Raw genomic sequence first — 13,521 nt, 5'->3', positions numbered from 1 at the left:
AGCGACTTTTCTGAGCTAATTCTGTAAAGTCTATATTCTTTGTTATGTGTAGCCACTGGAGTCTCTGCTCAGTTAGGTCAGTGGTCAGGTAGTCATTTCCCTAAATGACTGGAAGCAATAAGTTTCCCAGCCTTTGCCATGGGGCTCTATGTGCATGTTGGGGCATACTTTTGATACCCAGCCAGGGCTTCACTTCCTGCTTATGCAGAGCCTCAAGGTCAGCCAGAGGCGAGAACTTACAGCCTTCTCAGGTCTTTCCTTGGGATTGCCCAGCCCTGGACATGTACACGGCCCTACACATGTGCATGAATTTTTAGATTCCCAGGAATATAGATACTCTTCAAAGCTCCCTTGTACATCTATTTCTCCAACTTTTCTTTTTTTTTAAAATTTATTTATTTTTTATTTTTATTTATTTTTTGGCTGCATTGGGTCTTTGTTGCTGCGCGCAGGCTTTCTCTAATTGTGGCGAGCGGGGGCTACTCTTCATTGTGGTGCGCAGGCTTCTCATTGCAGTGGCTTCTCTTGTTGCGGAGCATGGGCTCTAGGCGAGCGGGCTTCAGTAGTTGAAGCACGCAGGCTCAGTAGTTGTGGCTCGCGGGGTCTAGAGCGCAGGCCCAGTAGCTGTGACGCACGGGCTTAGTTGCTCTGCAGCATGTGGGATCTTCCTGGACCAGGGCTCGAACCCGTGTCCCCTGCCCTGGCAGGCGGATTCTTAACCACTGCACCACCAGGGAAGCCCTCCAACTTTTCTTTTTTAAGTTTTTGAACAGTTTGCCCCAACTCTTGTCGCTGCCTCAGGCAACTGTTATGTTGAACAATCACCACTGATGGCTTTTGACAAATGCTCCCAGGGAAAAGGCTTTTCATACTGGATGAGATCAGAGTCAGGTCAAGTAGAGAGAAGCCTTTTGAGGGCTTATAGCACAGGGAACTCTCAGACGGGGTAAATAATGACAGTTATCTGGGCATGCAGCTTTATAGGAGCTTCGACCCCATCTACCTGCTCCAGCTGGCCACTAGGCTGCTGATTTTCATTGAGATGGTGAGACTGTTGGTTTTGAAGGCTACCATGGTAATGAGGAAAGAGGGTTGGCAATGGGGCAGGATAAAACGCCACAAAGCTCATGTTCTTAATGAAATTCAGCCATTTTTCATGAATAAATGCTCCCTGGATTGTTTCAAGCATTTGACTAATTTCCAGAGTTATAAGAAAGTTTACCTTGACCATTTATTATAGCATTCTCATTGGTTTTATGGAGGAGAGAATTTTCAGAGGTCCTTACTCTGCCATTTCTGCCAGGTCACCATTCAGTCACTTTTATAATTACGACTTAGCAGCAAGCCCACAACTGGTATGGCAGATAGTGCAAGCTGAGCTGCAGCAATTGGTAATTGTTTAAATTTACTACATTTACATTATGTAAGTTGGTAGTTGAAACTATGTATTATTATATAAAGATTGGTTTACAACTAAAATGTATTATAATTTAAATAATTGTTTTTATAAATTGGTTCATATAAAAACTCATGCAGTATTGTAGAATTATATAGAGCTACTATTTCCATTTAAATTTTCTGAGTCATGTTTAAGAATGTAATTATTCTCTAATACTTTAAAAAATCAACATTAATATTTTGTGTTATGATCCTCAATTTGAATATATTTTCTGAATTTAAAAAATGATTTTAAGACTTAATAAAATAGAGAGGTAATAATACCTATATCTGTTTAAATAATTATGAGTTGTAGGATGTAATACTAAAGATGCTTGGTGTAAAAAGGTGAAAGAAAAAGAATAAAAAGCCACCATACAAGCCCTGTGTGAATTCTATGTATTTTTGCCTAAATATAAACTACTTCAGCTTTTCTAAAGCTCAAAGTGAACTAATAAATAACTAATGTATTTTGACTATTATCTTAATGATGTATTTTAATGACAGTAATGCTTTTCAAATTAATTTTTATACATTAAATAACATTACAATTTAAGTGTTGGATTAACTACATATATTGATAGTATAGTATATTGAAGTTAATAAAATAACATAACATATGAGAGAAAAAGCATAATAAATCAGGAGAAATTGAAAAGATTTCTTAAAAGAATAAGAAAAATACTATTATATTTCCCAATTCTGTTCACTCTTCAATGTCTTTGTTTCTTTCACACCGTTTTCTTCTTCTCAAATCTTCAATACCTCCTCTCTCATCCTCAATCCCAGCTGGTGACCTTGCTTTCTACTTCATTAATAAAACAGAAACATTAAGAAGAGAACTGCTATTTAAAAGAACGTTTATGGAGCTATCACCCATATAATGACCACCCTGGACAAGAAATAGAACCCCTTGGTAACCCCAACTCCCTCGCTTCTCCTGCCTCCCTGCCCCCCACCCCACTGATGCCATTCTTCCACCCATCCTAGAGGTAACTCCTATTCTGACCACTGTGATCATCATTTCTTTGCTTTTTTTTATATGTTTATCTTACATATAAGCATTTCTAAACAACACAGTTTTGTTTTACAGATGTTTGAACTTTATACACTTGCAACTGTCTGTATTATTTTGCGACTATCTTTTTTACTTCACATTGTTTGTGAGATTCATCCATGTTGTTGCAGATAACTGCAGTTGGTACACTTTTATTGTTGTATAGTATATTATCATATGAATATAATCACAATTTATCCATTCTAACTTGATGGACATTCTGGCTGTTTCTAGTTTTTGGCTGTCACAAAACAGTGCTACCATGAATATTCTTATACATGTCTCCTAGTATACATAAACACTTGAATTCTGTCTGATTGATGACAGGACTGGTAGATCAATGGTTTCCTGGGGCCAATGTAACTGTGGGTTTTAGTTTGTATACAGAAGGTGAGATAGTGAATTTTCCATCTGACATTAGGGATGGGAGTGGGCAGTGAGGACAACGGTGGGGAGGGGCAAGGTGAGGCTGCTATGATTCTTCCTTTCCCTCCACCCTGACCTACCTTTCACCATAGCACAGTCTTGACACCCTAAGGACCTTCTTAATGAATGAGAAGTAAAATGCATACTGGTTAAGAGTGTGGAATAGCTGAAGTTAGAAAACTTGAATACAATTCTCTCCTCCAACTTTTCCCAGCTGTGTGTGTGACCTCGAGCACAACTTAATTAACTTAGGTCTCAGTTTTCTCATCTGTAAAATAGGAATAACATTAATTATTTAAAGTGAGTTGTTGTGGGATTGGATGTGTTGGGACCGGTAATATGCCCAGCACAGCCCCTGGTTAATGTGCTATTTTTACCTCTAACTTGGACTAAACAGAATATAATGAACTCATCAAAAAGTATTTTTGAGATCTTTGACTTTTAAGAACTTGTCTTTGATTACTTTGAAGAGCGCAGATTGACTGAAAAGTCAATTCTGTTTGCTGTCTGCACTAATTGAAAATGATTCCTCCTTTTTCCGAGGCTCGTCTGGCTAGCTGTGATAAAATGGGTGGACGTGCACCTATGGGCCATAGCTGTTAGGAGTCAGAGTAATGTTCAGTTGGTTGAATATGGATTCTTTGCACTATTGTTTCCGTTATCAATTGCTACATAACAAACAACCCCAAAATGTAGTGACAGAATAACCATTTATTTCCTCACCATGTTGAGGCTCAGAGATTCAGGCAGGGCTCAGGAGGCTGCCTCTACTCCACATGGTGTCAGCTGGGGCAGCTCAACTGAGGCTGGAGGACACAAGATGGCCCCACTCACATGCCTGGGATCTTGGTTCTGATTCTTGGGTGGCATGTCTTGGTTTTCTTTCATGTAGCTTCTCTTTCCAGTAGGATAGCTCCCCAAAGGGCAACAATGGAAATTACTACTGCCTTTTTAGGCCTAGTCTCAGAAATTCTACATGACTTCTGCCGCATTCTATTTGTCAAATCCAGTCACAGAGCTAGCCTAGATTCAAGGACAAAGAAAATAGACTCTTGTTTGGTGGGAGGAACAGCAAATTCAGAAATGCACCTGCAGGACTGGAGGGATTATCATGGTCATCTTTGAAAACAATGTACCATAGATAGCTTGTGAGCCTTTGGACTCAGAATGCAATTGTCTTAATTAGAGCCGGATATGGCTATGTTTGCATTTACTAGTCCCAGGTTACAAAGAAGCAGAATATCATCAAGTTTGCTTTGGGCAAGAGTGCGTGGGAAAGATGAAAGAACCAACAAAAGAGACTGAGAAGGTGCCTCCCAGGAGGTAAGAAGAGAACAAAGGGGTGTGGAGGCCTGGAACTATAAGACAAACGGGGCTAAGGAGTTGAGTAAAATGAGTATTGTTTTTCTGGGAAGAACTATAAGAAACTGATAAAAAGTAGTCATCCTCAGGAAGAGGTGCTTGTGGAAGGGAAGGGAAGGCTTCCAGTTTTCATAAATTACCTGGCTGTGTTTGAACTTTCTAACTTTGTATATGAGTTACTTTTTTTTCCGATACGAATTATCTGGGAGGTGACATTATGGACATTTAAAAAAATCTTTTTATAAAGGGCCCCTTATCACCAACAACCGTCCTCACCTTCCAACTAAAGTTAGAACTTAATGTTCCTTGAGTTCTTTGCTACTTTTTCTCTTGGGTGTCATATATAATCTAAAATAAGACAGGCAGAAATCTCTGACTTGGAAGTTCAATAATGTTTTCAGCTTTTAAATAAGGTTTTCAGGTCTCTGAAATAAAGCGAGCACAGAGGGAAAGGGCTAATTGGGCTATTCGAATGTATAGCTCTTGGAGCTACAATTATTCAGGTTGAAGTTGTTTTCCAGAGAGGGTGACTTTGCACCTCTGCTCAGCATCCCACTGAAGTGAAATGTGGTTTGAGCCCTCAGTGTCATATCCAGTTTCATTAGCATTAGGTTCCAATTCCCAGGGTGCTATTCTGGGAGAGCTCTGTAGACATTGGAAAGTGCTGCAGATGTGACTCTTGACCCCTCTGGGCCCTGGGCACTCTGCTGTTTCTCCCCTTCCCCCCCATGACCATCAGTGGAAGGTCCCAGGACAAGACCTGTTCCTGCACAAAAGGCTCTCACCAGCCTGTGACTTCCCCTTTTTCTAACCGCAGCTCCTGACCTCCAAATGTTCTGCTGCTTGTCTTCTGCCTCCCGCTCAGCACTGCCTCAGCTAGGCCTGCCTGCCACGCTGAGAATCCTCCCGCAGCCTCCACGCCAGTGCTTCACCACCCACTCTGCAGCCCCGCTGACAGGGCTGCAGCCTAATCCAGCCCGGGATCCGCGGGGCCTGCAGCCCCTCGTCATCCTTCCACTCAGATCGGCCGAGGTGACCAGCTCTGATCAAGATACACATACATACACAAATATACACATTGACATATACAAATACACACCATACAAACATATACACAAATACTAGCACACATGCATAGCACATGTATACATAGACACATACAGGCATGCACATACAGGGGCACACACACACACACACACACACAAATACACACACAGGCAAACACAGAGACGTGTGCTTCATTTGGCGCTGTCCTCAGGCCCAGCACACATACATTCCTAAAAATACACATATATATACAGATACACACACACAAACATATACACACATACATATATATATGCACACCTGGAGGGGCCACTGTCAGGCCCAGTGAGGGCACCAGCTAGCCACAGAGATTGTGTGAGGGTTTGATGTTATTGAGACATTAGAGGATTCTAAATTGCTCTCCTTAGCATCAGAGAGGTCAAGTGGTCATTTTAAAGTACATCTGGTCCATTTTGCCAGCTCCCATATAGTTCTACCACCCTCACTGCGTGGACCTTTTCATCTTCCCTGTTTCCATTTCTGGAAAGGTTACTTTGTCCCAGGTACCTTGCCAAGTATTTTACCTATATCACCTCGTTTTATTCTCACAGTAACCCAATGATAGCAGACATAAACACCATGCTATACAGCCTCGCTCCTTAACACAACACAGGTGGCCTTCCCTCCTTTTGGTTTCTAAAACACTTTCATATGCACTACTTTAAGTTGATTTTGAGACTAGCAATAACACTGTGAAGTACGAAAGCTTAGCATTGTCATTCCCATTTTGCAGCTGAGGCTCATATAGGTTAAGGAACTTTCTGAAGATTGTAACAACTAATATATATAAGCTAGATCCTAATCCTCCATCTGTTCCAGTTGTTTTGTATATTTATTCCTTTGTTTATTTAGCATACATTTATGCTCCCTACCCATTTCCAGAGGCTGTACCAGGTACTATGAAAACAAAAACTGAATAAGACACAGTCTTGACTTCGAAATAGTTGGCATTCTAGAGGGGAAGAAAAACCAGTAGAGGGATATATCATGATGTCAGATGCCGGATGCTGGGATAGATACTTGGTCAAACTGGGTAGAATAACTGGTTCTAGTAAGGGAGCCAGCATCGAAAGGAGGCCACGTGTCACAGACAACTCAAAGGCCATGCTTTGTCCATGCTTCTGGAACATCTGCTTTGTGTGTTCAGCAGATGATAGTGAGGCTAGTTGGCCTTTGAAAAATTAAGTCAGTCACATTCACCTACCTTTCCCTTCTGCAAGGTGTGAAAGGCAGTAGTAATTAATCAAAGTACACTTTCTAAGCCAAGGCAATATCAATTCATCAATTATATAGGGACCAAAAGGATTTCTGTTTATCACAAATAGCTAAATTATTGTAGGTGAGAAACTACATAATCAAAATGTGCCCCCTTTAAACTGCTTATGTCGTTTCCTAGCTATTGTAGAAAGTGAGTTACACATGAGAAAATTCCAAATTAAACAAGATTAAATGTTACCTTTTGCATAGGAGTCTTATGGTTTTTCTTTTTGATTTTTACTTTTAATTATTAGATGTCTTTTAATATTCTCTATCTCTCCATTTCTCTCTCTCTGTATCTGTCTCTCTGTCTCTCTCTCTGTCTTCTCTCCTTTATTACGGAAATTTTCAAACATACCCAAGAATAGAGAGAATAATATAACCCATACCCGTCATCTAGTTTCAAGAATTATCAACATTTCACTAATCCTGTTTCATCTGTTTTTTCACACAGCCAAACTTCTTTTTCTGGAGTATTTTAAAGTAACTATGGTCTTATTTTCGAGAAGAGCTTGAAGAGGTGTGAAATTAGAATGAGAAAATCTATGTCCTTCCAAACCTCATGGGTCTTTAGTCCTAATTAAATTGCCAGCATGGTTTTTTAAAAACTGTTTTAGCGAAATCTCTTTTATGGCATTAGCTCAGCTAGCAACACACGGCTCAACTGGACAAGGTGTCTTTTGGCCCTCCTCCCTTTGAAAGGGTTCTGCCAGAACAAACAGAATGGAAAAGTTTGTTGTTGTTTTTTTTTTTTTTGACTGAACACTTCAGATAAGAACAAAGCACAATGCAGAAATAGATACATAGGAGTTGTGGCTGAATACAAAGGATACCACTGTTGTCACTGTTAGGGAATTTCAGTATATTTGGGTGTTAAGATAACACATTTGTCCTTTCTGTCATTGGAACTATGATTTCATTTATTTCCTTGTCCCCTATTTTCAGGAGAGCTGCCTCTCAGCTGATGGGCTTAAGATACCGTGGAAGTCTCTGTGATGATTACAAGGTGAAAAGTTCTAAGTACCTTACTGGAGTATAGCAGTTGGGCAACACCTTCATCAGCATTAGAAATGGGCAATGGTTTCAAATTCAGACATACCTAAAGGTAAAAGCTTCAGTGTTACTTAAGATAGCAAAATAATAAAAACAACTTAAATGTTGAATAAAAGGGGAATAGTAAAGTAGATCAGAGCACAGCTATATAAATGGAATCTTGTAAAAGTATGGTTTGTTGGAAATTGCTTATTTTATCACATTACATGATAAAAGCAGTATATGAAATTATATGCCCAGGATGGGCTCAAATACACGAGAAATTCACGGAAACAAAATTGGAAGGTAATACGCCAAAAGATTAACAGTGGTTGCCTCTGGGTGGTAGGGTTATGAGTGATTCTTGTTTCTTTTTATACTTTTCTGTCTTTTTCAAATTTTCTACAGTGAGCATGTAATTACTTGTATAATCAGAAAAACATTTTTTCTGAATAAAAGGGACAAGCAAGTCTCAAAATCTCAGTGCCTAGAAGCAGATCAGCAATCTGTTTTGAATGTTTCCAAGGCAGTGAACCAGGCAAAAGTAAGAAGGATGATTTCAGAGTCCCCAGGGGGGAGACTTGTGTAGTTAGTTCCTTGGAAACCAGAAGTTTTAGCCACTCAAAACACATGTAAGTGTTTTTGGTGTGAATCAAAACCTTCCATTAGACATAATTGCAACAGCAGCTGTTACACAACCTGTATAAACTATTTTTGGTGTGAACCAAAATTTTAACAACATAGAAACTCTGTTAACCATTTCATGGTCACCTAGGTGTAAACCTCATCCACCACTGGCCAGGTTTAGCTTCCCTAATAGAGGGGAAATTCCTGATATTGTGGTGGAGCGTGCAGAGAACACTTAGCTAAGAATTAAGACAACTCTTCTGAATGCTTCTTTTTCTTCTTCACAGTATTCTCTCAAAAGATAACAAGGCAATTTGAAATGGCTTTAATATTTACTGGATTTCTTAAAACGTTATAATTAGTTAATACCCATTGCAATAAGAATAAAAAAGTATATAAAGACATAATTTCCTTATTTTTTCTAGTTCCTTCCACTTGGGAAAACGACATTAATCTGAGGTGTATCCTTATGCACTTTTCTCTATGCTTGTATAGTATGTACACACACACAAATAGAGACTTACTTCTCCCCTTATTTTCTTTACAAACATGGAGCGATATTTTACATCCAAATGAATCTTTAAGGCAGGGAAAGTACTCTGTATGATATACTACAAAGATGGTTACGTGTGAGAGTACAGAACCAAGAGTGAACCCTAGTGTAAACCATGGACTTTGGGTGATGATGACATATCAACATAGGTTCATCAACTATAACAAATGCACCACCCTGGTGGGGATGTTGATAATGGGGGAGATTGTGCATATGTGGGAAGAAGGCAGTATATGAGAAAAGTTTTTACCTTCTTCTCAATTTGCTGTGAAGTTAAAACTGCTCTAAAAAATAAAGTCTCAAAACAATTTTTAAAAAAATTGAATCTGATCATAGACTCGCTTTGTTTGTCTTTAAAATACAGATTCCTGGGCCCCACCCTAAGCTTATTGAATGTGAGCTTTCAAAGAAGTTTAATGAGTTCTATAATCAGAAGAGTTTGATAAATGCTGCTCTATATATTATTCTGCAGTTTGCTTTTATCTCTTAACAATACACCATGGTTACCCTTTCAGGTTAATGGCTATACATCAAAGTCATTATCTTTTGGCAGGTGTAGGGACAGATTAACAGATTCAATTACAAAATGAAACTAAATTATTTGTTTTGCAAAAGACACTGTAAGCAAAGTTAAAAGGCAAAAGACAGACTAGGAGAAAATATCTGCAACACATGTAACAGAGGGTTAATATTCCTAATATACGAAGAGGTCTTACAAACTGAGAAGTAAAGAAGTTTGAAAAGAAGGGCACTGTTATGGTAGGAAGTGGACTCTGAGATGCTGTTAGTAAGCAGCATGTTAATTAAGTAACCTTTGGATCAACACCTATGGAAGGTGTTGACCCTTCAGAGTCATTCCTCAACACCTTCTTTCAAAGCCATCATGAGTGGGGCTGCAGTGTGGCCGTCATTCATTTTCAGCTTACACCCACGCGCCATAGCAATCCATCCATGAACCAAGTTCAGGCTTTTTCCTTTTTTGTCAGCTGGTCACGAGGGATATTCCCATATGCCATAAGTGTGAGCGTAGGAAGAGATGCTAGTGAAATAGTGGTGGATGACATGGGAGTCTGGGCTACCTGCTCATATAGCTACTTGACTCCTCTGGTCCTACTTGTGCTGGATTTATCACTTCCTTATAAGAGCTTCCTGTTAGGCCCATTTGCCCTCAGGATTTGGTGGGTCAGACAGAACCCAGCTCATGATGAGCAGCTGTGGCCACATACTCTCCTGGTGTCCCATGATCAGCTTGCTCTGTTTCTACCAGGACCCAGCAGCACACTGGGAGTTGTTTTTCAAAGGCATATAATTCTCTGAAGATGGCATGGCCTTTCTCCAAAACTCCAGGAGTCTGCACTGTGATTATCCCATGAGATTTGCCATCAATCCCACATAGCAGCTTTTCCCACCATTACGACCTTTAATACCATAGGGTACTCTGGTCACAGGGCCAAGTCAAAGGGCTGCTTGCACTGTAGTGTAGACTGCTGCAGAGCACTTCCTGCTTTGACCTCCACTCAGAGTTGCCAGTCTACACATCATCCAGCATATGTGGCAGAGCAGTATTCCCAAGTGAGAAATATACTGCCTCCAGAACCTGAAGAGGCCAAGCAGATAGTGCACTTTTCTTCTTTGTAGTGAGAGGTACAAAGTGTCATAATTTGTCCTTTACCTTGGATGGGATTACTCAGTGTGCCCCTAACCTTAGTGGACACCTAAGAAATGTATTGATGTGACAAGCCCCTGAATCATCATAGCATTTATCTCCCATGTTGTGACTGTCTATCACCAAGGCCACCAATGTGCAAGCCACTTTTTGCTCATCCAGACTGATTAACATGATTTCTTTATGGATCAGTGTGATGTTCTGTGGGGTATCCAGATCCCTTCAGACTATATTACGACAAAGGGCAAGAGAGTCAACGTAGCCCTGTAACAAAATCACAAATGTACATTGTGGTCTGTCCCATGTGAATCTGAGCATTTTTTGATCCTCTTTTCTGAATAGTGTAGAAAAGAACACATTCAGAAAATTAATGGCAGCATACCATGTGCCTGAGGCTGTGCTAATCTGCTCTAGCGAATATCCTACATCTAGCACAGTGGCGGAGGTTAGGACCACTACTTGGTTGAATTTACAATAGCCTGTCATTTTCCAAGATCTATCTCTTTTTTCCTAAGGGTCAGATCAGTGAATTAAATATAGATGTGACGGAGTCTAACACCTCTGCATGTTTAGATCTTTAAGAATGACACTAACATCCACACTTCCATGCCAAATACAACATTATTTTTCCCACTGTTCCATTATGGAAAATATTTCAAACTTACAAAAAGTTTAAAGTATGATACAGTTAACACTCACGTAGACACCAACTAGATTCTAAATTTTACATTTTATTATATTTGCTTTGTTGCATATTTATCCGTTCTTCTATCCATGTATCAAGCCATTTAATTTTTGGATGCATTTCAAAGTAAGCTGCAAACATCAGGACACATCTGCTGAAAAAATTCAGCATGCATAGCATTAGAGATCACTGTTTACAGTTCCTGTTTTAGGTAATATTTTCATACAGCGTAATGCACAAATCTTAAGTGTACCATTTGATGACTTTGACAAATGCATATAACCCTGTGTATCATACCATTTAAGTACCTCCCATCCGCAACACATACACACACACCTGGGACTAGCCCCACCTGGGTGAGCTAACAAGCTACTCATCTAGTCCTTTGCCCATAGGTTAGACAAGTGCCTTCTGCCCTCTGAACCCCACGTACCCAGGGACCACATCTCCTTGACTCACAGCTGACCAACTGGCACGGTGGCCAGCTGGCACCGTGACCTCTCCAGGGAGAGCCAGCTTCGGGTGCTAACGGCACACTCCTGCCTGGTCTGGAGAGCCGGCCCCCCGCCATAGGTGCCCCCTTCCTGCCCCTCCAGGTAGCTGCAGCTTCCCTCTCCTTTCCCCTGGGATGCTCTGGGATTCTTGTCAGGTCGGAGCCAGGAGGCGTGCGGCCCAGGATTGTCACGATGGGAAAATGGAAATCATGGGAATCACAATCACAGAGCACACGTGTGCTCTGTGCTGACCGAGGTACCAGTCCTGGGGCAGGTCCGCTCAGGCCTCTGATAAGACCCTGGGAAGAGAAAGGAGGAGAAAGATTTCACTTAAAAGCCAACGAAGCCCGGAAAGGAGAGTGCCTTTCTGTAGGAAGGGCTTATGCCTGGCATTGAGCTGGAGGAAAGCGGCCACTCTCCGCATAACTGGGAAAAGGGACGGAGCTGCACAGGCCTGGTGAGGGCGAGTCCTGGGGCCACTGGGAGGGAGATCAGGAGGCCCATTTAGCACTTTGCTCCTGCCACCTCCCTCGGACTGGCAGGTACAGTGGGGGAGTGCCGATTCCTCTCCCAGCAAGAACTCTGTGGAGCCACCACTGTGGGAAGGGAAGTCCTCTAGTCCTCTGTGCCACTTGCTCGTAGGTCTGAGCCCCTGGCCCTGATTCGCCCTCTGGGCTTCTCCTTCAGAGCCCCTTCCCGTCCCTGGTCTCTCCTATCCAGGCCCTATCAGTCAACCCTGCTGTCCTCCAGCCCCCTCCTTCCACGGTGAGGACTCCACAGTTTAATTATGCTCCAGCACTGTGTTTCCCTGTTCCCCTGGCTATAAAACTGCCTAATTTAGCTCTCTAGATCTATTTAGATCTCTAATTGATATGACAGTTGGAGCGTATATCTCCCCCACCTCTGCCCTTTATTTTCTTTATTTATTTCCTGAAATCTGTTTGCCTTTCTCAGGTCTTCACAACTGGAACTGAAATTAGAGCTGTAAAGCACATCATGCCAGTGGCTGCAATGAAACTAAATCTCTGTTCAAAAATGCTTATTCATATTGTATTCCAAATGTTCTATCTCATGTGCCAAAGCTTTTACCACTAGCAACAAGCCATTGGAGAAATAAGTACTAAATGTAAATTGAGTTAGACCAGCCATGGGTCCTTTTTGAAACGACTGGTCAGAACAGATAAATTCAAACAGTAGGGCTTCCCTGGTGGCGCAGTGGATGGGAGTCCGCCTGCCGATGCAGGGGATGCAGGTTCGTACCCCCGTCCGGGAAGATCCCACATGCCGCGGAGCGGCTGGGCCCGTGAGCCATGGGCGCCCGGAGCCTGTGCTCCGCAACGGGAGAGGCCACAGCGGTGAGAGGCCCGTGTACCGCAAAAAAAAAAAAAAAAAAAAAATTCAAAGAGTAAAGTGGAAAGGGAATTCCTTCTAAATAGGAAACAGGGTTTTGTATATCCTCTCTCTCAATACGTTTTTGTCTCCCTTTTTATCTTCCGCGTAGTAAGGAAGAAAGAAGTAGCCAGAGAATGGGGCAGCTGAAAAAGCAAATGAAGTTAAACTCTTTGCAAAGTCTAGGTCAGTGGTTCTCAAACTTGAACCTGAATCAAAATCACCTATGGGTCTGGGGCAGGGCCTGAGAATTTTCATGCTAACATGTCCCCAGGTGGTACTAATGCTGCTGGTCTGGGGACCACACTTTGAGAACCACTGCTTTAGGGGCCGTGCTGAGTAGGCTTGAAGGTCAGGAGTCTCTGGTCCTGGGAAGACTTGCCCAGTGGCAGGGACTGCCCCGTGTGCCCTGGAGGAGGTTCTAGCTCAGCGGGCAGAGCTCAGCAACCC

This window comes from Physeter macrocephalus, chromosome 21 (assembly GCF_002837175.3).
Source record: "Physeter macrocephalus isolate SW-GA chromosome 21, ASM283717v5, whole genome shotgun sequence".
NCBI classification, from domain to species: Eukaryota; Metazoa; Chordata; class Mammalia; order Artiodactyla; family Physeteridae; genus Physeter; species Physeter macrocephalus.
The sequence above is the reverse complement of the archived record's forward strand: the minus strand, read 5'-3'. Positions refer to the sequence as shown.